Source organism: Heterodontus francisci, chromosome 13, assembly GCF_036365525.1.
Source record: "Heterodontus francisci isolate sHetFra1 chromosome 13, sHetFra1.hap1, whole genome shotgun sequence".
In the NCBI taxonomy this organism is placed as follows: Eukaryota; Metazoa; Chordata; class Chondrichthyes; order Heterodontiformes; family Heterodontidae; genus Heterodontus; species Heterodontus francisci.
The window spans coordinates 1,471,112-1,496,847 of record NC_090383.1 but is presented as its reverse complement, the minus strand read 5'-3'; the positions used below and the strand labels follow the sequence as shown (position 1 = coordinate 1,496,847).

The 25,736-nt window shown below is 44.5% G+C and overlaps 1 protein-coding gene across 4 annotated transcripts in view; it reads right to left on the bottom strand.

The window, feature by feature from the left end:
* b3gnt2b (UDP-GlcNAc:betaGal beta-1,3-N-acetylglucosaminyltransferase 2b) overlaps window positions 1-25,736 on the bottom strand; it is a 33,908-nt gene that overhangs the window by 5,497 nt on the left and 2,675 nt on the right. For 2 of the 4 annotated variants that reach the window (XM_068044220.1, XM_068044223.1), the window contains exon 2: window positions 24,267-24,402. The exons of the other annotated variants lie outside the window; for them this stretch is intronic. The gene's annotated coding sequence lies outside the window, so the exon portion shown is untranslated. The remainder of the gene's footprint in view (window positions 1-24,266; window positions 24,403-25,736) is intronic. 4 annotated transcript variants of the gene reach the window in all.

The following is a 25,736-nucleotide window of genomic DNA, read 5'->3' as shown; positions in this document are numbered from 1 at the left end:
GTGGCCATATTTAGTGCTTACACAATAAATGGCATGAAGTTTAAGCCAATAAAAATACTTTCATCTTAACTCCTAGCTAATAGTTTTTAAAAAATGCCTCCCATTTCACATTAACTTCAATAAAGTCTATATTGCATAGTATAATGGATCAAAATCAAATTTAATGATATCAGCTTTTATTACACTATTGAACGCAAGACACATTTGCAAATATTTGTTGCATTTCAATATCTATTTCAACAGCAAATGGAAGCAGAAAAATCCTTGACAATGTCTACTTCACATTAAGTCATTCAAAATTGTCCAGCAACAAGTTATCATCTTAGGTTACAAAATAAAAGTCTGTCAAACAACATACCTCAAGACTTTTAGTCAGAAGCACCTAGAGGAAGTATAGAAAACTAAAGTATTGTAAAAGTGCCAAAAGTGTATGAAACAGAAAATGGAAGCAGGAATTGGCAACTCGAGAGGTAGATGTGCCACCAGAGAGAATGTTGTTTCTCACAGGTAGAACATATGCTCCACATCTTGGTCAAAAATGTTTGGCTTTCAAACGAAACAAATGTTAAACATTTCCCAGGCTAAAAATCTACCAAGATGAAATGTTTTTAAAATGGGAGTAATAAAAACAGTCCCCAAAAATAGGGAATGTTCAGTTCTTGGGATTTTGTTCCTGTTCTTCAGTGTGGGGTAATACATCAAGGAAGAGAACACAGGAGATTAAAACAGTATGAGAAGGAAGAGCACTCCAATCTCAAACCCTTAGCTCCCTACAGATAGCTTCTCTTAATAGCCCACAGTGGGACTTTCTGCAAAAGTACACAACATTTCAGAGATTTGGCTTACTGGAAAATTCTTTAAAAGCTAATTCTCTCCATCACCACTGCACAAAATTGGGACAGCAGTTGTTAAACTGGTTTCAAATAGAAACTCCACCAAAAAGTGTAGAACGGCACAAGCAAAGTTGGGTGAACATCTGCATGCATATACAATAGAGTCATAGAGTCGTACAGCATAGAAACAGGCCCTTCGGCCCACCGCGTCCATGCCGATCATAATGCCTATCTATACTAATCCCACCTGCCTGCATTAATTCCATATCCCTCTATGCCTTGCTCATTCAAGTACCTGCCCAGATGCCTCTTAAATGTTGCTACTGTTCCTGCCTCCACCACCTCCTCAGGCAGCTCATTCCAGATACCCACTATTCTTTGAGAGAAAAATTTACCCCTTTGATCCCCTTTAAACCTCCTTCCTCTCACCTTAAATCTATGCCCTCTAGTTTTACTCACCCCTACCATGGGAAACAGACTCTGGCTATCTACCCTATCTATGCCTCTCAATTTTATATACCTCTATCATGTCCCCTCTCAGCCTCCTTTGCTCCAGGGAAAACAGACCCAGTCTATCCAATCTCTCTTTATAACTCAAGCCCTCCAAACCAGGCAACATCCTTGTGAATCTTTTCTGCACCCTCTCTAACATAACCACATCTTTCCTGTAGTGTGGCGACCAGAACTGCACACAGTACTCCAAATACGGCCTAACCAACGTTATGCACAACTGTGACATGGCATCCCAACTCTTGTACTCAATGCCTCAGCCAATGAAGTCAAGCATGCCAAATGTCTTCTTCACCACCCTGTCTACCTGTGTTGCCACTTTCAGGGAACTAAGTACTTGCACCCCAAGGTCTCTCTGCTCAACAACACTCCCCAGGGCCCTGCCAATCACTGTATATGTCCTGCCCTGGTTTAACTTACCAAAATGCATCACTTCGCACTTGTCTGCATTAAATTCCATTTGCCACTCCCTTGCCCACTTTCCCAGTTGATCTATATCCTGTTGTAACCTTAAACAACCTTCTTCACTGTCCACTATACCACCAATTTTGGTGTCAGCTGCAAACCAGGCTTTGGTTTAATGTGTTATGCAAAAGACAACACCTCCGACAGTGTGGCGCTCCCGCGCTGCTGCCCCTTCCGACGGAGCGCCGCACCGAAGCGGCTGGACAATCCGGCAGAGACGACAGCAAACTGGACGCTACGTCAAGATTCCTAATAGAAACAGTTAAAGATGCCAAACTGCACGACATCTTCAGCAAACCCGCAGACGGAGCGCAGCGCAGATACACATGGCCAAGATCGGACGGGTCTGCCCGTTCCAGGATTGACTTCCTGTCTGTGTCCCGTGCTTTCACGGTCAGATCCACCGACGTCAAGTCGGTGTTCTTCTCCGACCACTGCCTCTTACTGGCCGACTGTCACTTACAGGACGACCAGCCGGTTGGCAGAGGGACGTGGAAGCTCAATGCTACACTGCTGACCCCAGAGAACGTTGAGGAACTCAAAAGGGATTACAAAGGTTGGAGGACCGTGAAACCCCTCTGAGTCTCCAGTTCTCTGGTGGGAGGCGATCAAGGAGAACATCAAGAGGTTCTTTATCCTCAAAGGTGTTCAGAGGGCAAGAGAGAGACAGAGGGAAATGTCCCGACTCCAGAAAAGAATGCAAAATCTGCTCCAGCTGCAGTCGATGGGGGTCGAGGTCAAGGAGGATCTCCATGAGGTGAAGAGCCAGCAGGCCTCGCTCTTTGCCACGGAGGCCTCCAAGATCATCTTCCGGTCCAGAGTCCGCTCCATCGAGCAGGATGAGACGTGCGCGCATTACTTCTTCCAAAAGGTAGAGAGAGAGAGAGCTCTGTTATCAGCAACCTGAAGGAACAGGATGGCTCGGTAACGTCTTCGCAGTCCGACATACTAAGGATCAGCAAATCCTTTTATGCTGGGCTGTATGACGCGAAGCCTACAGACAGCAGAGCCTCCCGGTCCTTCCTGTCATCTGTCACAGAGGTCTTAGATGACAGCATGAGGGAGAGACTGGACAAGCCGCTAACTCTGGACGAGCTGACAAAGGCCGTCGAGTCCATCGAGACGAGTAAAACTCCCGGAAGCAACAGCTTACCAGTCGAGTTGTACTCGGCCCTGTGGGACTGGGTCGGCCCGAACCTGCTGGAAGTATACGAGAGTATGCTCCTGGCCGGCAGCATGTCAGAATCCATGAGGAAAGGCATCATCACCGTCATCTACAAGCGGAAGGGGGAGAGGGCAGAAATCAGAAATTGGCGGCCCAACTCACTTCTTAATGTTGACTACAAGATTCTGTCCAAAGTCATAGCCAGTCGAGTCAAGTCTGCTCTGGAGTTGGTGATCCACCCTGATCAGACCTGTACTGTACCCGGCAGGAAGATCTCTGATAGTCTCGCGCTACTCAGGGATACGATCGCCTACGTACGGGACAGGAGGGTTGACACCTGCCTCATCAGCCTGGACCAGGAGAAGGCTTTTGACAGGATATCGCACACCTACATGATGGACGTGCTTTCCAAAATGGGGTTTGGGGAGGGAATCTGCAATTGGATCAAACTGCTCTACACAAACATCAGTAGCGCAGTCTCAATCAATGGGTGGGAATCGGAAAGTTTCCCGATCCAATCTGGAGTCAGACAGGGCTGTCCTTTCTCTCCTGTCTTGTTTGTTTGCTGTATTGAACCCTTTGCTGAGTCTATTAGGAAGGATGCGAGCATAAGAGGGGTGACAATCCCAGGCAGCGGAGGCACTCAGGTTAAAACCTCCCTGTACATGGATGACGTCGCCGTCTTCTGCTCGGATCCGCTGTCTGTGCGCAGACTGATGAGCATCTGCGACCAGTTTGAAGTGGCCTCGGGAGCCAAAGTTAACCACGGCAAGAGCGAGGCCATGTTCTTTGGGAACTGGGCTGACCGATCCTTTGTCCCCTACACTATCTGATCAGACTACCTGAAGGTGCTGGGGATATGGTTTGGAAGGGCTGGGGCGTGCGACAAAACCTGGATGGAGTGAGTAGCCAGGATACACCATAAACTGAGCATGTGGGAGCAGCGATCTCTCTCCATTGTCGGATGGTTCCCCGAGCAGACCGCCAAAGTCATTTGGTGGAATGCCTCATCACCAGAACTTTCAAACAAGCACCAAGATGTAGCTTGGCTGGTGGTGAGAAGGGCCCTCCCCGTCAGATCCTTCCTGCACGCCCCCTCCGCGCAGTGCCCCCGCGGCGGCTGTGGTGGGGAAGAGACCGTTGCCCACCTCCTCCTGGAATGTGTCTTTGCAAAACGGGTGTGGAAAGAGATGCAGTGGTTTTTGTTGAGGTTCATCCCAAGCAGCTCTGTAACACGGGAGTCTGTGCTCTACGAGCTGTTCCCAGGGACACACACCGAGACAAACATCAACTGCTGCTGGAGGACTATCAATTCGGTGAAAGATGCCCTTTGGTCTGCCCGAAACTTGCTGGTCTTCCAGCGCAAAGAGTTGTCCACGACCGAATGTTGCAGACTGGCACATTCCAAGGTCCAGCACTACGTGCTGAGGGACGCACTAAAGCTTGGGGCAGCTGCAGCAAAGGCTCAATGGGGAAAGACCACAGTGCAAGGTCCCCCACCAAGCTGAACTGAGGGGCTGGATCCATGGGAAACCCCTCGAACTGTATCGGGAAAATTTTGTCTGCTGTAAAATGTAAAAATGTATCTGGCACGACAATGAAATGGAAGGGTTGTGAGGCAACTCATGATTGTATTGAAGGAAACGGACCGCCCTTGCACTGTTTGTATTTTTGGACTTGGTGCTGTTTGAAACGGTTTGGAAATTAAAAAAAGGTGTTGTCTTTTGCATTACACATTAAACAAAAGCCTGGCTTTTCCTCGCAGGTGGATATAAAAGATCCTGAGACACTTCTGAAGAACAGTGGGCGTGGCAGGGTGGGGGAAGGGGGTTTCCCCTGTTTCCTGGCCAATATTTCTTAATACCACCAAAAACAAAATCACTGCTCTGGAATCTGGCTGTGCACAAGTTGGCTCTTGCATTTCCCTACATCAGTGACTACACTTCAAATGCACTTCATTGGTTCTCAAATGCTTTGAAGTGTCCTGAGAATATGAAAGGCGCAACTGAAATGCAATCTCTTTCCTTATTTCCTGCACTGTTCAGCTCAGCCATATCTGAAGATTTCAGAATGGGGAGAGGCAGCTGAAGACAGCTGGCTAGGGGAAAATTGGGAAAGTGAAGGGAAGTCATGAAGACAGGGGTAAGCAAAGCAGGGTAATCTTGCTGGAGAAATACTCTGGGGAATTTGCTGAACAAACTCCAGCTGAGTCGTTCTTAGGGAGGGGAAGAGAGAGGGGGCAGCTTGTGGTGGCTCCAAGCTAGCTGAAGGCCATGTTTTCTGAGAACTCAAATCTTAGCAACGCCAACATAGACATCTTGCCCAACTGCCAGTGAGATGTACCCAGGATCCAGAACATTCCAATGGGCTTGGTAGTTGTTCTTTTGAGCCAGGTGCAGAAATTGAGAGAAGTTATTCCTGTCAGCTTTATGGGTAAACTTGTGACTTAAAAACATTAGCCCAGAATTTGCTGGAAAAATAACAGAAGTTGAAGGATGAAAGAAGAAAATCCAATTCATAGCCCTCAGTGCGAAATACACCATCCCAGCAAATCCTGGGCCGCCAATGAATATTTGCTAGAATGTGATTGGGCAGAAATCTGAAGTGGAGAGAGAGAAGTTTTGCATAATATGATTGGTGAATTAATAATTCTTCCAAAGAACCTAATATCAGTCATTTCAGTGAAACAGATATACTGGATGACACTGGAAAAGAATGACTCCATTATACTGCACAATTGGTCTGTAATAGGAGCCAATCCCTAATTAGTAACAGTTTGAGCATGGTGTTAATCACCAATTGCTGGAACAATTGCTAATGCAATGGGAATCTCTACTGGCAATTTGTGAGATGTTTAATTCCTCGTTTATTCTTTGAGTGTATCCTGCTATCCAGAAAATACATTTTCACCTATAGTATCCTGACACAGCGCTGTGTGTATTGGGAACCAGAACAAATTTTAGATGCCCTGAAAACCAATTAATTCACTGCAGAGGATGAAGAAAATCTCAGGATACCCAGAAAGGCAAAGGGGTCGAGGGGAGGAGATTTGTAATGTTTGAAGGAGTAAGTAGGTACTGAGGAACTTATCAACTGTCTAGTTCAAGTTATTGTTCTCATATTGAGGAAGGGCCAAAAAGCTGGACAGACCCACTGGAGTGACCTCAAGAATCCAAGACCAATAATCAAGCAAAATGGAGTAGCTTTGGGGAGATGACGTCTTAAATATTGGGAAATAGGCAGGTAGAGAAGAACTATATGACTAAGGCTTTTGATATCCAAATATATAGACTACTTAGAGTATACAGAAGTTCTCAAGTTGCTGAATCCGATGTTCACGGCACAGGTCAACTGAGTGCTCAGGAGAAAGGAGATACTGTACCTGCAGGTTGTTTTGATCTGAGTCTTAAGCAATAGAAGAGAGAAAACAGAGAAGTGAGAGTGGGAATGGGAGAGGGGGCCAAAGCAGTAAGTGACATTAAGACACAATAATCATGAAATGTGCAACCAGTCTCGTCAACGCACAGGAACACACACCGGGAGCAGCGAACACAGTATAACAGAGTTGAAGTCTAGGTAAACTGTTATCACTCACAAAAACAAACATTTAAGGCACTGGATACAAGCGTGGGAAGAGGTGAATGGCTAAGATGTGATTGCGATTCCATGGAAAGGTGCCAAGGGAAGGGTATTGGATGTTGGGAGAATGAACAATGGGAGGAGACAGCTGCACCAGAGAATCAATGGGGGTGGGGATAGATAAACCTGCTTGGTGGTAGGATCATGTAAGTGGCAGAAATGGTGGAAGGTAGTTTGATGAATGTAAAGCCTGGGAAGTTGAGGACCTTGTTATTAGTGTAAGGAACGGGGGTACAGCAGACGTACCAGAAACAGGGTGGGAACGGTGAGCTCCAAGAGAATCTTATTTGAGGAAAATGGACATTTCAGATGCTCTGGTAGAGAAGGTGGCGTCATCACAGAGGATGCAACAAAAAAGTGAAGTCTTTACCAAGTGGAAAGTAGTACTATCCCAGCAAGTTATTGGAATCTGTAATAGAGGACAGTGGAAAGCCCACTACAGAGAAAGCAGTCCAGAAAGGGAAGAATCGGAGATGGACCACACATAGATAAGGGAATGGACACGGAGACCAAAACTGCACACATTACTCCAGGTGCAGTCTCACCAAGGCTCTATATAATTGCAGTAAGACATCTTTACTCCTATACTCAAATCCTCTTGTAATGAAGGCCAACATACCATTTGTCTTCTTAATCGCTTGCTGTACCTGCATGTTAGTTTTTAGTGACTCATGAACAAGGAATCTAAAGTCCCTTTGAAATTCAACACTTCCCAGCCTCTCACCATTTAAGAAATAGTCTATTTGTTTTTCCTACCAAAGTGGATAACCTTACATTTCTCCACATTGTATTCCATCTGCCAAATTTTTGCCCACTTGCTTAGCCTCTCCAAATCCCCTTGAAGTCTCTTTGCATCCTCCTCCCAACTCACACTTCCACCTAGTTTTGTGTCATCTGCAAACTTGGAAATATTACATTTAATCGCCACATCCAAACCATTGACATAGATTGTGAACAGCTGGGGCCCAAGCACTGATGTTTGCGGTACCCCACTAGTCCCAGCTTGCCAATCCAAAAATGACCCATTTATTCCAATTCTGTTTTCTGTCCGTTAAGCAATTCTCAATCCATGCCAGTATATTCACCCCAATCCCATGTGCTCTAATTTTGTTTACTAACCTCTTGTGCAGGACCTTATCAAAAGCTTTCTGAAAATCTAAATTCATCATATCCACTGGTTTCCCCCTTATCTATTCTGCTAGTTACATGCTCAAAAAACTCCAACAGGTTTGTTAAACATGATTTCCCTTTCATAAATCCATGTTGACTCTGCCCAATCCTACCATTATTTTCTAAGTATCCTGTTATCACATCCTTTATTTAAAGATTCTAGCATTTTCCCTACGACTTATGTTGGGCTAACAGGTCTGTAGTTCCCCCGTTTTCTGTCTCCCGCCTTTCTTAAATACTGGGGTTACATGTGCCACCTTCCAATCTGCAGGAACCATTCCAGAGTCTATGAAATTTGAACGATGACCACCAATGCATCCACTATCTCGACAGGCACCTCGTTCAACATTCTGGGATGTAGATCATCAGGTCCAGGGAATTTATCCACTTTAAATCCCATTAATTTCTCTAATACATTTTTTGAACAAATTAATATCTTGCAGTTCGTTTACACTATTTCCTTGATTCTCCATTATTTTTGGAAGGTTTTTAGTATTTTCCTCTGTGAAGACCGACACGAAGTATTTGTTTGGTTTCTCTGCCATTTCCCGATTCCCACTATAAATTCTTCCGACTCCACTTGTAATGGACCCACATTTGTCTTTGCTACATACCTATACAAGCTTTAACAGTCCATTTTTATGTTTGTCGCTGTTTACTCTCATATTCTATTTTCCCTTTCTTAATCTTTACTTGGTCCTCTGCAGAATTCTTAAATTCTCCCAATCCTCAGGCTTACCAATTTTTTTCGCAATTTTATATGCCTCTTCCTTTGCTCTAATACAATCCTTGATTTATTTTGTTAGCCACAGTTGGAACACTTTCCTTGCTGGGTTTTGTGCAAGAAAGGAATGTATTTTTTGTTATAAACTACATATTAGTTCTTTAAATGTTAACTATTGCCGATCTCCTGACATACCTTTTATTGTACCAATCCACCATAGCCAATTTGCCCCTCATACATTCCTAGTTTCCTTTGCTTAGATTTAAGACCTTAGTTTCTGATTGAATTACATTGCTTTCATATTATGGTCACTTTCCTAAAGGCTCCTTTACACTTTGGACAGAATGTAAAGAACAGCAAAGAATGACTAAAAGATTGATAAGTAGGAAAAAATTAGAGTACAAGAAAAAGCTGGCTAGTAATATAAAAACAGATAAGAGTTTCTATAGATATATATTTTTTTTAATTAACAAAGTTGGTCCTATTGAAAGTGAGTCTGGGGAATGAATAAGGAAAAATAAGGAGATGGCAGATGAATTGAACAGATATTTTGCTTCGGTCTTCACTACAGAGGATACAAATAACATCCCAGAAATAGCTGTAAATTAGGAAATGGAAGGGAGGGAGGAACTCAAGAAAATTACAATCACCAGGGAAGTGGTACTGAACAAATTGTTGGAGCTGCGGGCTGACTCGTCCCCGGGTCCTGATGGACTTCATCCTAGGGTGTTAAAAGAAATGGCTGGTGAGATAGTTGATGCGTTGGTTTTAATTTTCCAAAATTCCCCAGATTTTGGGAAGGTTCCATTAGATTGGAAAATAGCCAATATAACTCATTTATTCAAAAAGAGAGGGAGACAGAAAGCAGGAAACTACAGGGCATTTAGCTTAACATCTGTCTTAGGGAAAACGTTAGAAGCTATTAAAGACAGTACAGCAGGGCACTTAGAAAAATTCAAGGTAATCAGGCAGAGTCAACATGGTTTTGTCAAAGGGAAATCAGGTTAAACCAATTTACTGGAGTTCTTTGAAGAAGTAACATGTGCTGTGGATGAAGGGGAACCGGTGGATGTGCTGTACTGAGATTTCCAGAAGGCATTTGGTAAGGTGCCACATCAAAGGTTATTGCGGAAAATAAAAGCTCATGGTGTAGGGGGTAACATATTGGCATGGATAGAAGATTGGCTAGCTAACAGGAAACATAGGCATAAATGGGTCATTTTCTGGTTGGCAAGATGTAACAAGCGGTGTACCACAGGGATCTGTGCTGGGGCCTCAACTTTTTACAATTTATATAAATGACTTAGACGAAGGGACCGAAGGTATGGTTACTAAATTTGCTGATGACACAAAGATAGGTAGGAAAGTAAGTTGTGAAGAGGACTAAGGAGGCTACAAAGGGATATGGATAGGTTAAGTGAGTGGGCAAAGATCTGGCAAATGGAGAATAATGTGGGAAAATGTGAAATTGTCCATTTTGGCAGGAAGAATGAAAAAGGAAGCATATTATCTAAATCGTGAGAGATTGCGGTGCTGAGATGCAGAGGGATCTGGGTGTCCTAGTGCATGAACCGCCGAAGATTAGTCTGCAGTTCAGCATATAATTAGGAAAGCTAATAGAAGGTTACCATTTATCATGAGGGGAATTGAATACAAAAGTAGGGAGGTTATGCTTCAGTTATACAGGGCATTGGTGAGACCACATCTAGAGTACTGTGTACAGTATAGGTCTCCTTATTTAAGGAAGGATGTAAATACATTGGAAGCAGTTCAGAGAAGGTGTACTAGACTAATACCTGAAATGGGCGGGTTGACTTATGAGGAAAGGTTGAACAGGCTAGGCTTGTATCCACTAGAGTTTAGAAGAAGCGACTTCACAGAATTGTTACAGTGCAGGAGGCCACCATTCGGCCCATCACGTCCGCAACAGCTCTCTGAAAGAGCAATTCACTCAGTTCCATTCTCCTGCCTTCTCCCTGTAATTCTGCACATTCTTCCTTTTCATATAACTGTCTAATTCCCTTTTGAATGCTTCAATTGAACCTGCCTCCACCACATTCTTAGGCAGTACATTCCAGACCTTAACCACTCGCTGTGTGAAAAAGTTTTTCTTCATGTCACTTTGCTTCTCTTACAAGACTTCAAATCTGTACCCTCTTGTTCTTGATCCTTTCATGAGTGGGAATAGTTTCTCTCTATCTACTCAGTCCAGACCCATGATTTTGAATACCCCTATCAAATCACCTCTCAGCCTTCTCTTCTCCAAGGAAAACAGTCCTAACTTCTCCAATCATTTTCTTCATAACTGAAGTTTCTCATCCCTGGAACCATTCATGAATCTTTTCTGCACTCTCTCCAATGCCCTGAATTGGACGCAATACTCCAGCTGAGGCCGAACTAGTGTCTTATACAAGTTCAACATAATTTCTTTGCTCTTGTATTCAATGCTCCTATTAATAAAGCCCAGGATACTGTATGCTTTATTAACCGCTCTCTCAACCTGCCCTGCCACCTTCAATGACTGCTCCTGTACCCCCTTCAGAATTGTATCCTTTATTTTCTGTCTCTCCATGCTCTTCGCACCAAAATTAATTACTTCACATTTCTCTGTATTGAATTTCATCTGCCACCTGTCTGCCCATTCCACCAACTTGTCTATGTCCTTTTGAAGTTCTACACTATCCTCCTCACAGTTCACAATGCTTCCAAGTTTTGTATCATCTGCAAACTTTGAAATTGTGCCCTGTACACCAAGGTCTAGGTCATTAATATATATCAAGAAAAGCAAGGGTCCCAACACTGATCCCTGGGGAACTCCATGACAAACCTGTCGCTAGCCCAAAAAACATCCATTAACCACTAATTGACTTGACTGAAACATAAGATTCTGAGGAGTCTTAACAGGGTCTTATCGAGAACTTGGGGTCACTATTTAAAAATAAGGGATCGCCCATTTAAGACAGATGGAGAAATTTTTTCTGAAGGTTGAGAGTCTTTGGAATTCTCTTCCTCAAAAGGCAGTGGAAGCAGTATTTAAATATTTTTAAGGCAGAAGTAGATAGATTCTTGATAAGCAAGGGGGTGAAAGGCTATCGGGGGTAGGTGGAAACGTGGAGCCAAGGTTAATCACATCAGCCACGACCTTTTTGAATGGCACAGCAGGCTCGAGGGGCCAAGTGGCCTACTCCTGCTCCTAATTCACATCTTCATAGAAAAAGATTAATTAGTCCTTTCTCATTGCACTATACTAGATCTAAAATAGCCCATTCCCTAGTTAGTTCCTCACCGTACTGCTCTAGAAAACCATCTCGCATACATTCCAAGAATTCGTCCTCCACAACATTAGTACTAATAAAGTTTATGCAGCCTATATGTAGATTGAAATCCCCCATGATTACTGTATTACCCTTGTTACACGCACCTCTAATGTCCTGATTTATACTGTGATTTACATTACCACTGCTGTTTAGTGGCCTATAAACAACTCTGAACAATGTTTTCTGTCCCTTGCTGTTTCTTAGTTCCACTCAAACTGATTCTACGTCTTGATCTTTAGAACTAAGGTCATCTCTCACTACAGTACTAATGCCCTCTTTAAGTAACAGAGCTACCCCACCATCTTTCCCCAGCTTCCTGAATGTCATGTACCATTGAATATTCAGGTACCAGCTTTCGTTTCCTTGTAGCCACGTCTCGGTAATGGCTGTCAGGTGATACATGAGAATTTCTATTTGAGCTGACCTTTCACCTGTTTTATTGCAAATGCTGCAGGCATTTAGATAGAGTCCTTAATTCAAAACCCACACTAGTTTCCACAGTAACCATTTAATTCTGGAAGAAATGAGCAACTTCAGATTATCCGGCTCCAATGTCCTCTTTTCATCATGGATGCAGAATCTCTCAACATCTGCACTCTTCACTGAGGTAAAGCCTGGGTCCTGCGTTCCTTTCTTCAACGGCCTACCAAGGTTGCAGCCACCAACACTCTCCCATACCTGGTGAAAGATCTCACCAGCAAAAAAGAACAAACTTGGATATTTACAACGCCTTTCACAACCTCAAAATGCTTCACAGGTAATGATGAGCTTTTGAAATATAGTCATTGTTGTGTTGTCACAACAGACGATTTGCTCAAAGCAAGGTCCCACAAACAGAAATAAGCAACTGAGTCATGTGATCTATTTTAAAGATGCCAGTGATTAAGTGTGGTCCAGGATACTTGCTCTTTGAAAAGTGCCATTGGGTTTTATACATCCATCTGAGGAGACAGATAGCACCTAGGGTCAATATCTGAACTCAATCTAAGCTGTCAATAATAACTAGGACAATTAGAAACTCTAGAACTGGTGGATTGTGAAGTATTTAGCCAGAATAGCAAAGCTGTGTGAGCAGTTACAGTATTGATAACATTCATATGCACATGCAACATTTAACATTAAGGCAGTGAAAACAAAGATATCTAAGTTGAAAGCCACATGCACTTCCTTTATGACTCCACCTTAAAATTTATTCCATTACAGGAAAGGTAGAAAATGTGACAAATGGAACAAACATTAAAATTCTACTCATGCAAAATATTAACAGAGAAATAAATTTTCTATTTTATTTCAATGAATTTACAAAGTGATTGCATGAAGTTTTAATTGTTCCCGAAACTCCTGATTTCCCAACTTCCCTTCCTGCCCATTTTAGTGGCATTGTGAATATTCCCTGTCCTGAGTCACCCACCTATCAAACTGTCATCACCCCTTCATCCACCCGCCCTAAGAAAAGGTCCTTAATTGCTGTCCTTGTGAGCTGCTCCAATTCCGAAAGTACTTGAATGTATAGTTGCTTTCCAGACGCATCCTGATTCCAAACAGGTTTCTGCCCTCCAACAGCACCAGAACAGCCTTAACCAAAGGCACAAATGGCATTTTCTGTACTTGTGGTACATTATTCATCCTCACTGTCTCTCTGCAGCTTTTGACATGGTTGTTCATTTTGACATGCTTGGTTACAACACTCTTACCTACTCAGTCTTTGCCAGAGGATCTCCAGCAATGGCTTCTCTTTCTACACTGTCACATTAGGAGTTTCTCAAAGATCCATCCTGGGACCACTCTTGTTCCTCATCTATATACCGTCCCTTGGAAACATCATCTGAAGCCACAAGGTCTGTGTCTGCACATATACCAAAGACACCAAATTGACCTCTCCACCACCTCTGTTGTCCCCTCCATTGCTGTTGTATAGTCAGACTGATTGTTCAATATCCCATCTTGGAAGAGCTGCAACTTCCAGCTAAACTCTGAAGACCAAACGCTGGCCTTCAGCCCCTGCCACAAATAGTGTATCCTTGCCATCAATGCCACCCTCCCTCTTTGGCCAATGCCTCAGGCTGAACCAGTCTGCTCACAATTTCAGCATTCTGTTCAACCCAAAGCTGTGCTTCTAGTCTCATACCTTAGCCATCAATACTTCTTCATCCATAATACTGCCCACTCCACCTGTACCTCTGCCACTGAAACCGTCATCAATGCCTCTGTCACCTCCACACTATTACTTCAATCAGCCTGTTTCAGAATCTGGGAAATTCTGATATCTGTATTCAATCCCAAACCAAGTCACACTAGCACATCACACCCTTCCTCAATGACCTGCTTTGGTCCCTAATCCCCCAGTGTATCATATTTTAAATTTTCATTGTATTTAAAAATCAGTCCATAGCTTCACATTTCCATATCTCTAACCTCCCCCAGACCCACAAAGCCCTGAATTCTACATTCCTCCAATTTCAGCATATAAGGCACAGTGCTTTCACCCCCACCCTCTCCCCTGCCTCCCTTTGCTCCATCACTGGTGGCTGTGCCTTCAGATGTCTTGGCCCAACACTAAGAATTCCCTCACTAAAACCTTTCACTCTCCACCTCCTTCAGGACTTGACTTAAAACCCACTAATTTAGTCATGTTTTCGGTCACTGTTCCTAATCTCGCTTCCCTGGCCTCTGCAAAGCATCTTGGGGGAGTTTTCCTATCTTAAAGGTAATATACAAGCTTCTGTCCTCTAATGTACAATTGGATACTTCAACCACTTTCTGAACCAGGGTTGTTGGGAGCTTGACAACCATCATTGGAGTAGAAAATGTCACTGCCTCTGTCCTCTACATCTGGGAAACAGGGTGAAACTCAGCCACAATGTTGAGAACAAAGCTTCTTTTTCTTTAGGTCATAAGAATAGTTATGGCATAGGAGGCAGCCATCTGTGCTGGCTCTCTGCAAGAGCAATTTAGCTATCCCACTATCCAGAGACATTCAAACTTTTTTTTATTCACTCATGGGATGTGGGTGTTGCTGGCCAGGCCACCATTTATTGCCCATCCCTAACTGGCCTCGAGAAGGTGGTGGTGAGCTGCCTTCTTGATCCGCTGCAGTCCATGTGGGGTAGGTACACCCACAGTGTTGTTAGGAAGGGAGTTCCAGGATTTTGACCCAGCGACAGTGAAGGAACAGCGATATAGTTCCAAGTCAGGATGGTGTGCGACTTAGAGGGGAACTTACAGGTGGTGGTGTTCCCACGCATGAGCTGCCCTTGTCCTTCTAGCTGGTAGAGGTGGTGGGTTTGGAAGGTGCTGTCGAAGGAGCCTCGGTGCGTTGCTGCAGTGCATCTTGTAGATGGTACACACTGCTGCCAATGTGCTTCGATGGTGGAGGGAGTGACTGTTTGTGGATGGGGTGCCAATCAAGCGGGCTGTTTTGTCCTGGGTGGTGTTGAACTTCTTGAGTGTTGTTGGAGCTGCACCCATCCAGGCAAGTGGAGAGTATTCCATCACACTCCTGACTTGTGCCTTGTAGATGGCGGACAGGCTTTGGGGAGTCAAGAGGTGAGTTATGCGCCACAGGATTCAAAGAACAACAAAGAACAGGACAGCACAGGAACAGGCCATTCGGCCCTCCAAGCCTACGCCGATCTTGATGCCTGCCTAAACTAAAACCTTCTGCACTACCGGGGTCCATATCCCTCTATTCCCTTCCCATTCATGTATTTGTCAAGATGCCTCTTAAACGTCTCTATGGTACCTGCTTCCACCACCTCCCCCGGCAACAAGTTCCAGGCATCACCACCCTCTGTGTAAAGAACTTGCCTCGCACATCCCCTCTAAACTTTGCCCCTCTCACCTTAAACCTATGTCCCCTAGTAACTGACTCTTCCACCCTGGGAAAAAGCTTCTGACTATCCACTCTGTCCATGCCGCTTATAACTTTGTAAACCTCTATCATGTCGCCCCTCCACCTCCGTCGTTACAGTGAAAACAATCCGAGTTTATCCAACCTCTCCTCATAGCTAATGCCCTCCAGACCAGGCAACATCCTGGTAAACCTCTTCTGTACCCTCTCTAAAGCCTCCACGTCCTTCTGGTAGTGTGGCGACCAGAATTGCACGCAATATTCTAAGTGTGGCCTAACTAAAGTTCTGTACAGCTGCAGCATGACTTGCCTGTTTTTATACTCTATGCCCCGACCAATGAAGGCAAGCATGCTGTGTGCCTTCTTGACTACCTTATCCACCTGTGTTGCCACTTTCAGTGATCTGTGGACCTGTACGCCCAGATCTCTCTGCCTGTCAATACTCCTAAGGGTTCTGCCATTTACTGTATACTTCCCACCTGCATTAGACCTTCCAAAATGCATTAGCTCACATTTGTCCAGATTAAACTCCATCTGCCATTTCTCTGCCCAAGTCTCCAAACGATATATATCCTGCTGTATCCTCTCACAATCCTCATCACTGTCCGCAACTCCACCTACCTTTGTGTCGTCCGCAAACTTACTAATCAGACCAGCTACATTTTCCTCCAAATCATTTATATATACTACAAACAGCAAAGGTCCCAGCACTGATCCCTGCGGAACACCACTAGTCACATCCCTCCATTCAGAAAAACACCCATCCACTGCTACCCTCTGTCTGCTATGACCGAGCCAGTTCTGTATCCATCTTGCCAGCTCCCCTCTGATCCCATGTGACTTCACCTTTTGTATCAGTCTGCCATGAGGGACCTTGTCAAAGGCTTTACTGAAGTCCATATAGACAACATCCACTGACCTTCCTTCATCAATCATCTTTGTCACTTCCTCAAAAAACTCAATCAAATTAGTGAGACACGACCTCCCCTTCACAAATCCAGGCTGCCTCTCGCTAATAAGTCCATTTGTTTCCAAATGGGAGTAAATCCCATCCCGAAGAATCTTCTCTAATAATTTCCCTACCACTGACGTAAGGCTCACCGGCCTATAATTTCCTGGATTATCCTTGCTACCCTTCTTAAACAAAGGAACAACATTGGCTATTCTCCAGTCCTCTGGGACCTCACCTGTAGCCAATGAGGATACAAAGATTTCTGTCAAGGCCCCAGCAATTTCTTCCCTTGCCTCCTTCAGTATTCTGGGGTTGATCCCATCAGGCCCTGGGGATTTATCTACCTTAATGCTTTGCACGACACCCAACACCTCCTCCTTTTTGATAATGAGATGACTGAGACCATCTACACTCCCTTCCCTGGGCTCATCATCCACCAAGTCCTTCTCTTTGGTGAATACTGATGCAAAGTACTCAATTAGTACCTCACCCATTTCCTCTGGTTCCACACACAGATTCCCTTCTCTGTCCTTGAGTGGGCCAACCCTTTCCCTGGTTACCCTCTTGCCCTTTATATATGTATAAAAAGCCTTGGGATTTTCCTTAATCCTGTTTTCCAATGACTTTTCATGACCCCTTTTAGCCCTCCTGACTCCTTGCTTAAGTTCCTTCCTACTGTCTTTATATTCCTCAAGGGATTCGTCTGTTCCTAGCCTTCCAGCCCTTACGAATGCTTCCTTTTTCTTTTTAACGAGGCTCACAATATCCCGCGTTATCCAAGGTTCCCGAAACTTGCCAAACTTATCCTTCTTCCTCACAGGAACATGCTGGTCCTGGATTCTAATCAACTGACGTTTGAAAGACTCCCACATGTCAGATGTTGATTTACCCTCAAACAGCCACCCCCAATCTAAATTCTTCAGTTCCTGCCTAATATTGTTATAATTAGCCTTCCTCCAATTGAGCACCTTCACCCGAGGACTACTCTTATCCTTATCCACAAGTACCTTAAAACTTATGGAATTATGGTCACTGTTCCCGAAATGTGCCCCTACTGAAACTTCGACCACCTGGCCGGGCTCATTCCCCAATACCAGGTCCAGTACGGCCCCATCCTTAGTTGGACTATCTACGTATTGTTTCCAGAAGCCCTACTGGATGCCCCTTACAAATTCTGCCCCATCCAAGCCCCTAGCACTAAGTGAGTCCCAGTCAATATAGGGGAAGTTAAAATCACCCACCACTACAACCCTGTTGCCTTTACATCTTTCCAAAATTTGTCTACATATCTGCTCCTCTATCTCCCGCTGGCTGTTGGGAGGCCTGTAGTAAACCCCCAACATCGTGACTGCACCCTTCCTATTCCTGAGCTCCACCCATATTGCCTCGCTGCATAACCCCTCAGAGGTGTCCTCCCACAGTACAGTTGTGATATTCTCCTTAATCAGTAATGCAACTCCCCCACCCCTTTTACATCCCCCTCTATCCCGCCTGAAGCTTCTAAATCCTGGAACATTTAGCTGCCAATCCTGTCCTTCCCTCAACCAAGTCTCTGTAATAGCAACAACATCATCGTTCCAAGTACTAATCCTAGCTCTAAGTTCAACTGCCTTACCAGTTATACTTCTTGCATTGAAACAAATGCACTTCAGACCAGCAGTCCTGCTGTTCTCCGCAACATCTCCCTGCTTGCTCTTCCTCTTAGTCTTACTGGCTTTATTTACTATTTCCCCTTCATTTATTTCACTTGCTGTCCGACTGCTCTGGTTCCCACCCCCCTGCCACACTAGTTTAAACCCTACCCAGTGACTCTGGCAAATCTTGCAGCCAGGATATTTGTGCCCCTCCAGTTTAGATGCAACCCGTCCTTCCTAGCCTCTCACCTGCTCTTGTAGCCATGGTATTTATATGGCTACTCATGTTCGGTTTCTGGTCAATGGTATCCCCAAAGATGTTGATAGTGGGGGATTCAGTGATGGTAATGCCATTGAATGTCAAGGGGAGATGGTTAGATTCTCTCTTGTTGGAGATGGTCATTGCCTGGCACTTGTGTGGCACGATTGTTACTTGCCACTTATCAGCCCAAGCCTGGATATTGTCCAGGTCTTGCTGCATTTCTACACAGACTGCTTCAGTATCTGAGGAGTCACGAATGCTGCTGAACATCCCCACTTCTGACCTTATGATTGAAGGAAGGTCATTGATGAAGCAGCTGAAGATGGTTGGGCCTAGGACACTACCCTTAAGAACTCCTGCCGTGATGTCCTGGAGCTGAAATGATTGACCTCCAACAACCACAACCATCTTCCTTTGCGCTAGGTATGACTCCAGCCAGTGGAGGGTTTTCCCCCCGATTCCCAGTGACCTCAGTTTGATGCTCGGGCTCCTCGATGCCATACTTGGTCAAATGCTGCCATGATGTCAAGGGCAGTCACTCTCACCTCGAGTTCAGCTCTTTTGTCCACGTTTGAACCAAGGCTGTAATGAGGTCAGGAGCTGAGTGGTTCGGGCGAAATCCAAACTAAGCGTCACTGAGCAGATTATTGCTAAGCAAGTGCCGCATGATGGCACTATTGATGACACCTTCCATCATTTTCCTGATGATTGAGAGTAGGCTGATGGGGCAGTAATTGGCTGGGTTGGACTTGTCCTGCTTTTTGTGTACAGGATAGACCTGGGCAATTTTCCACATTGCCGGGTAGATGCCAGTGTTGTAGCTGTACTGGAACAGCTTGGCTAGGGACGCGACAAGTTCTGGAGCACAGGTCTTCAGTACTATTGCCGGAATATTGTCAGGGCCCACAGCCTTTGCAGTCTCCAGTGCCTTCTGTCGTTTCTTGATATCAAACGGAGTGAATCGAATTGGCTGAAGTCTGGCATCTGTGATGCTGGGGACTTCAGGAAGAGGTCGAGATGGATCATCAACTCGGCACTTCGGGCTGAAGATTGTTGCAAATGCTTCAGCCTTATCTTTTGCACTTATGTGCTGGACTCCCCCATCACTGAGGATGGGGATATTTGTGGAGCCACCTCTTCCAGTTAGTTGTTTAATTGTCCACCACCATTCACGGCTGGATGTGGCAGAACTGCAGAGCTTAGATCTGATCCGTTGGTTATGGGATCGCTTAGCTCTATCTATCGCATACTGCTTACGCAGTTTGGCATGCAGATAGTCCTGTGTTGTAGCTTCACCAGGTTGACACCTCATTTTGAGGTATGCCTGGTGCTGCTCCTGGCATGCTCTCCTGCACTCTTCATTGAACCAGGGTTGGTCTCCTGGCTTGATGGTAATGGTAGAGTGGGGGATATGCCGGGCCATGAGGTTACAGATTGCGGTTGAGTACAATTCTGCTGCTGCTGATGGCCCACAGCGCCTCATGGATGCCCAGTTTTGCATTGCTAGATCTGTTCGAAAGCTATCCCATTTAGCACAGTGGTGGTGCCACACAACACGATGGAAGGTATTCTCAATGTGAAGGCGGGACTTCGTCTCCACAAGGACTGTGCGGTGGTCACTCCTACCAATACTGTCATGGACAGATGCAGCTACAGCAGGCAGATTGGTGAGGACGAGGTCAAGTATGTTTTTCCCTCTTGTTGATTCCCTCACCACCTGCCGCAGACCCAGTCTAGCAGCTATGTCCTTTAGGACTCGGCCAGCTCGGTCAGAAGTGGTGCTCCCGAGCCACTCTTGGTGATGGACATTGAAGTCCCCCACCCAGAGTACATTCTGTGCCCTCGCCACCCTCAGTGCTTCCTCCAAGTGCCGTTCAACATGGAGGAGTACTGTTTCATCAGTTGAGGGAGGGCACTAGGTGGTAATCAGCAGGAGGTTTCCTTGCTCATGTTTGACCTGATGCCATGAGACTTCATGGGGTCCAGAGTCAATGTTGAGGGCTCGAGGACTCCCAGGGCAACTCCCTCCTGACTGTATACCATTGTGTCGCCACCTCTGCTGAGTCTGTCCTGCCGGTGGGACAGGACATACCCGGGGATGGTGATGACAGTGTCTGGGACATTGTGTGTCAGGTATGATTCCGTGAGTATGACTATGTCAGGCTGATGCTTGACTTGTTTGTGGGACAGCTTTCCCAACTTTGGCACAGCCCCCAGATGTTAGTAAGGAGGACTTTGCAGGGTTGACAGGGCTGGGTTTGCCGTTGCCGAGGTCGATGCCGGGTGGTCCATCTGGTTTCATTCAGTTTTATTGACTTCGTAGCGATTAGATACAACCGAGTGGCTTGTAGGCCATTTCAGAGGGCATTAAAGAGTCAATCACATTGCTGTGGGTCTGGAGTCACATGTCGGCCAGACCAAGTAAGGACATTAATGAACCAGATGGGTTTTTATGACAATCGCTGATTGTTTCATGGCACCATCACTGAGACTAGGTTTTAATTCCAGATTTATTAATTGAATTCAAATTCCACCTTCTGCTGTGGTGGGATTCGAACCCATAACCCCAGAGAAATACCCTGGGTCTCTGGGTTACTAGTCCTGTGACAATACCACTACGCCACCACCGTAACATAGAGTTACAGAAAAGATCTCAATTCCTCCGCTGCCTCTGTGCTGTAAGTGGGGGGGTGACTTTCGGCATTGCTTTCAGACGCTATCAATCCTGAGGTGACCAACACGAGGTCTTAAGCTGAAGCGCTGATTTAATGGTCAATACAAGATGCCATCTTAGTAAAGGAGTTGAAGCCAGTGATAGGAATGGTTGCCCAGAGGGTCATTAAGGGGCTGATTACCACTTAAAATGCCTGTTAGCACTCAATAAGATGAAGCATGGCTATTTGGTGGCTGGCACTTCAAACAACACCTTCACCTCCACACATCTACCTCCCCATCCACACACGAGAAAGATGGTAAGCTGCTTAAGAAGCAATCACTATCCTCCTCCCCTCTATGACCTAACTACATATCCTGTGCTCTCAAACAATCTCTACCTGTAAATTATCCTCTTCCAAAACTCAAAACTGGAACTATTTATCTCCAACAAATCTTCAGGCTGTGGTTACACAAGTTTGGCAAAATCAAATCATCAACTCCTTATTTAACTAAGCTTTGTTTTTCTTTTATGATGTCCTGCACTTAGAACCTTGACCTTTCAAACTGACTTCTTAAAATATAAGTGCAGATATGTCCAGCACCAGCACAACAGCCCAGTCAAGAATTGCACAAATGGACCGGAGAAGGGAAGGCAGCGATGTTAAACCTGATGTCCCATCTGATTCTGAGCACCAGGCACCCCCTTCCCTCCCTCAACACCCAGACCCCCAATTTCTGCTGTAGCAGCTTGATGCAGTGATGCCTCTCAGCATCTACCCTGAGCAATTTAATTCACTAATGCTTCCCAGACATAGCTAGATGTACAAAATGGGAGGTAGAGATGAGGATCACTTCCCAAACTAGCCTTTTAAACCAGAAAAACCAAAAAGTGTTCAAGTAAATGTAAATTAGTTTTGTAAAAGGCACACCCACTGTATGTGTATTAACTCCAAGCATCAAAACAGTCAAGCTCAACAGAGAAAATTTTGGTAAACAGCATTTGCTTTAGACAAGAGTAATCATTAACATATAGTGCACATAATACATATTAATACTCTATGAATCACACGCTAAACCACGGATTTGTTTACAAAAGGTTTTTAGCACCTTCAAATTATTAAAGAGCTTGAAGTTAAATAAGTCACCACAGTCAGTGCTGTTGTTTCTGTGAGGGTAGGAATGGGAGAATGCAGTCTGTGTCAGGGAGTGGAAAGGTTAGTCCTACCTCTTGAGAAATTAAAGGTGACTTAATGAAGAATGAATGAGGGCAAACTGAACAATCCCAGCACATCACTCTTTTCAGGAGTGTCAAAGAGTTTGATTTATTGTGAATTTTCCCTCTCTCATCTCCCCTTTTTCATGATGGGGGTTGATTTGGCTGGTGTTGGATTAGCTCAGTGTTGTCAGTCCTCTTAACGTGCCAAAACCATTTTTGTGTGAGGCAGAGTATACACCATTAACTGAACCCAAATGGGGAATATGAGGAAAATGAGCAGATCTATCACATCTAAGCAAAGCTAGGCCCAGATTGAATACTGCTCTTTAAGGATCAGAAAACTGAATGAAAAAACAAACTGGCACCAACACAACACAGACAAACTGTATTCAATAAAAATAAATCACTAAAGAATTGTAAGAACTTGCATTTAGATAGTTCCTTTTACTTGGAAAATCATCACCAGGTGTGTCATAGAGATACAATCAGACAAAAATGAGAAGTCAGGAGGGGTGGCCAAACTTGGTCAAAGAGGTAGATCTTCAAGGAAGAAAGGCAGGACAGGCGAAGGGGTTTTAGGAAGGGATTTCCAGAGCATGGGGCTGATGGCCTGGCTGCTATCAGTGGGACAAAAGGAGCAGGAGGCACAAGAGGCTACAGTTGGAGAAAGCAAGAGTTCGAGGATGGATTGTAGGGAAGGTGAGGCCATGAAATAATTTAAGAATGAGACTGTTGAATCAGTGCTGCAGAGCTGGGTGTCATGGGGAGTGGGATGGTACAGGACACTGAACAATCAGCTGCATACTGACCACATTTAATAGAAATAAAATCAGCAACTTAAAAGTTTAATTTATAATTAACAACCAACTTTAATACAACTTTATTCATTATACAGTCAGTCTCTAAACTAAGGAAGACTTTGAATTCTCCACTTCTACAAGCGAGCAACTTAATCAGAGAAATAATACATTTTGCAAAATGAACTTCAACCTATTAGTAGGTTGGAAATGGAGCCCAGTACATGTACAGAGTTCCCTTTTCCTCACTTTCCACCCCACCAGCCTCCACATCCAAAGGATCATCCTCTGCCACTTCCAGCGTGATGCCACTACCTTCCCCTGTCAGCATTCCAAATGGATCGTTCCCTCCACAACATCCTGGACCACTCCTCCATTACCCCCAACACTTCGTCCCCTTCCCATGCAATCGCAGGAAGTGTAATACCTGCCCTTTTACCTCCTCTCTCCTCACTATCCAAGGCCCCAAACACTCCTTTCAGGTGAAGCAGTGATTTACTTGTATTTCTTTCAATTTAGTATACTGTATTCGCTGCTCACAATGTGGTCTCTACATTGGGGAGACCAAACGCAGACTGGGTGACCGCTTTGCGGAACACCACGGCTCAGTCCGAAAGCGTGACCCCGAGCTTCCGGTTGCTTGCCATTTCAACACTCCCCCCCTGCTCTCATGCCCACATCTCTGTCCTGGGATTGCTGCAGTGTTCCAGCGAACATCAACGCAAGCTCGAGGAACAGCATCTCATTTGAGTTCAATAATTTCAGAACATGACAGGCCCCCCTTTTTATTGTCAGTTTTTTTTCTTCTTCTAAAAAAATTTATTTTACTTTGTTTCATCATTCATTTTTCTTACCATGGGCCTGCACACTTTTTTTCCACGTTTGTGCTTTGGGTCAGGCTGTTCATTTTTCTGTCCATTAACACCCTCTCTGCTCCATGACCTTCTGATCAGTTATTCCCTGTGACCTTGTCCCATCAACACCTTCTCTTTTGTTATCTCTTGCCCCACCCCCACTTTATTTGCTTAAACCTATTACATTTCTAATCTTTGCTAGGTCTGAGGAAGGGTCACTGACCTGAAACGTTAACACTGCTTCTCTCTCCACAGATGCTGCCAGATGCGGAGTATTTCCAGCATTTCTTGTTTTTATTAGAGAGTTCAGGGTGTTGTGTCGTTAGCCACGACTGATTTAGACCATAAGCAATAGAAATCTAGAAGATAGGAGCTTTTTTATTAATTTATTCTTAGGATGTGGGCGTCACTGGTGAGACCCCAAAAACCTGTGGTTGAGCACAACAATCAAGGCTGACACTCCCAGTGCTGTCTTTGGGTTAAGAACTTAAAACAAAGCCCTGTCTGTCCTCTCAGGTGCATGTAAAAAATCCCATAGCACTATTTTGAAGAGCAGGGGAGTTAATCCGAGCGTCCTGGCCAATATTTATCCCTCAACCAACTTCACAAAAATAGATTAATTGGCCATTATCACATTGTTGTTTGTGGGCGCTTGCTGTGTGCAAATTGGTTGCCCCATTTCCTACATTACAACAGTGACTACACTTCAAAAAGTACTTGATTGGCTGTAAAGTGCTTCGGGACATTGTGAGGTTCTGAAATATGTTACATAAATACAAGTCTCTTTTTCACCCTTTTTGAACCAATATTCTTTGCAGCAGTTTTATCCAACTGAGTGCTTATGAGGCCAGTTAAGAGTTGGTATGGGACTGGAGTCATATATTGGCTAAACCAAGTAAGGACATTAGTGAACCAGTTGGGTCTTTATAATAATCCAACAGCTCCAGTCACTTTTACTGATACCAGCTTTATATTTCTGTTTTTTCCAAACTGAATTCAAATTCCCAAAACTGCCCGAATGGGATTTGATCTTGCAACCAGGCCTCTGCATTACTGATCCAGTACCATTCAAAGAGCATAACTGTACCCATACTCTGCTCTCCCTGGTCCATTTGCTTCACTCTGGAGACCAAACTTGGAACTTGTCAATAAAAATATTATTAACCACAGTAGCTTCATGTTATCACTGCACGTTTTTGGTACTTTTAAAAGGCACTAATCTTAAAGTCAAACAAACATTAAAGTTTCCTGCAATTATAAAAGGAGTGCAGAAACAGCCTAAAGTAAGCAGCAAAGCTATACACTGAACACACTAAAGTGCCAGTGAGGCATTCAACAAAGAGAGCAACACAAATGGAAGTGATATGGACTCGATAAATAGTGATGATTTTGTTAATTTATCAACTATTATTTAAAGGAGCAGTCAGACAATTCTCACAATAATTCAAAACTTGGGAGCAATATTTGTTGCAACAACGTATGCAATACCATCAAGATACTGTATTACAACTTGAGACTTCATTGGATAATTTTCATTGCGCTCAATACAAAAGTCAGCATCCATGAGCCCTGTTCGCAACTGGAAGTTGATCTACTGTGCAAGATATCAAGAATAAGAGGGTCCAATACTGTGTCAACCATCTTACCACTGAGATTTTCGTTGGGAACATTACAGAGCACAGCCTTAGACCCA